Source organism: Papilio polytes, unplaced genomic scaffold (assembly GCF_000836215.1).
Source record: "Papilio polytes unplaced genomic scaffold, Ppol_1.0 DF822178.1, whole genome shotgun sequence".
NCBI lineage: Eukaryota > Metazoa > Arthropoda > Insecta > Lepidoptera > Papilionidae > Papilio > Papilio polytes.
In genome coordinates, this window is record NW_013527026.1 from 6,312,905 (window position 1) to 6,315,150 (window position 2,246).

Sequence of the window (2,246 nt, forward strand, 5' to 3'; positions counted from 1 at the left end):
ATACTACTCGGCTCTAAGTTCTAAACGATAACACCTGCAACTGTTAACATTATCGAAGCCTACAGCTCGTCTTCCGACGGCGCGTTAAACTTTACGATCTCTTAAAACGCTTCGCATTAGCGTCAGCCACGGCCATTCCGTCAATGAGCCTGGTCTTTGAATAAAACATTTCGTTTCTCCAGACGATATACTCTATTTGATTAGGGCAGAATTCTTGGCCTCAATCCGCATGGGGATCAATGCAACTGTACACTTAGCTAATTAATTTATAAAAACTAAGATAATAAGAATAAGCCCTCTAGGATATGGAAAGGCAGGTCGAGAATAATGCAAATCTAAATAACTTTATTATCAAAGTTTGAATATTTACCAAGAAATTTCATTTGTGAAAACTTATTCCAGGCCGCTTCCGATGCAAATCCAATTTAGCTCGCGCTTCTGAAACTACTAACCGAATAAGAAATGTGAAAGAAGCCGAGATGAAATTGAATAAGGAGAAACTTTTCAATTTTATGTATTTCTTTGTACATCTTATGTATGTAGTTGCTTGATGCTGGCGAGGCAACATAGTTAAATGATAGCTCCTGGAATTAGAGCTCCAAGTAAACAGATCCTTAAGCTTTATCATACCCGAATAGAAGTATGGCTCTATAACAGTTTTGTAACGGATCCCGAAACATAATCAGCTAACGTACGGCGACATGTTGCGACTACGAGTGATATAATATGAAAAGACATAAAGCAAACGTTAGATTTATGTGGTTAAAATAGTGATGTGATGACGTCATGTTTACTGATGGAGATTTTAAGATATGTCTCGAGACGACCACTTTATTGCCCATATTATTACTCGAGCTTAGATTTAATGGCGGTAACTAATTTATGAGCACTTTGTCGATATCATAGGCACCATTTAATTGAAAGTGGGAAAGCACTTCGAGAGGTTAAAGATCACATCACCATCACACGTCGCTAAAGGATGAACTAACCTAATAACTTACAGCAAACATTATAAAATATGGAACGTCAATAAAACTTTACTTACTCTTATTATTAAACAAAATGAAGGTACCTTGCCTGTAAATAAAGCTTCGAAATCGTAAAGAAGTACCTTTTCATAATTTTATTTGGGTAAAAAGTAACTCAAGGTGTTCTGTTCGTCTCCAAGATGTCACAGAAATTCTCCGTGCTTTCCACGCACCTATTTCTTCATTTTGATTGCTATTCCCAGTCATTTGGAGATGATTACATTATGTACGTAGGTACTCATTCTCGTTGTTAAACCTGTACATATTTATACAATTTTTGAAAGTTTGGCTGATTAATGCTTCTCGAAATTTATTAGTGTCCTGCGCTCGAGACGACTCACAAGTGTTGTTAGCATAAGGTCGTGGGGTAGAAACTACCCCTACTAGACTAAGCTGCTCTGATGGATAGACCATCAAGGCCTACCGAAAATATCGCCAGAAAACTTATGATTTGAGCGTGGGGAGTCCTCTATTCAGGTGGACCGAAGACTTACTGCTCCCGGAGGGATGTCGTAGGATGCGGAAGGCGGAAGACTGCATTCTGTAGAATGCATTGGGGAAGGCCCATGTCCAACAGTGGACAAATAAAGGCTGATGAAGTTGATGTATTTCAAATACATTAAATAAGAACTTAAATCAAAATTTATGAATTTAAAGTGAAACTTTCGACTTTTGAAGTGATGGGACCTTCTTTCAATTTAATGCCTTCACGAACAAATGTTTCTACTGGGCACTGGAACATAAAGCTTTCAATACTTCAAGCAATAGTTTGTCGCGGATTCTTAATTGGAATAAGTTGACCAACTAGCAAGCGTGTCTTCTGTTATTAAATTACTTCTGCCTGCAACAAGGTTATGTAAATGTAATTGTGGCTTGTTGTGTATAAATAATTCGCATATCAATGTTCTTGTTTTATGTGCGTATACCAAAGAAGTGTACCAGCATTGGTATATTTAGTCCTCAAGTTTTAAGTGGATGCTATCAAGAACAGAGTAAACATGCATTTAGTAAGCTAGCTCTTCCCATAAAACGTAAAACTAGGGCAATAGGAAATTAAGGGTATAAAAATATGAATAGACTTTTATATATCAGAAATCGTTTTGATGCGTGGATTGATAACTTTTTTCTTTTTTGTTTGTTGTTGCGAGAATAGTGTTTTCATGTGTAGTGAAGATGGTGGTCAGGACCGATGGCGCCCGAGGGACACGATAAGCTGCG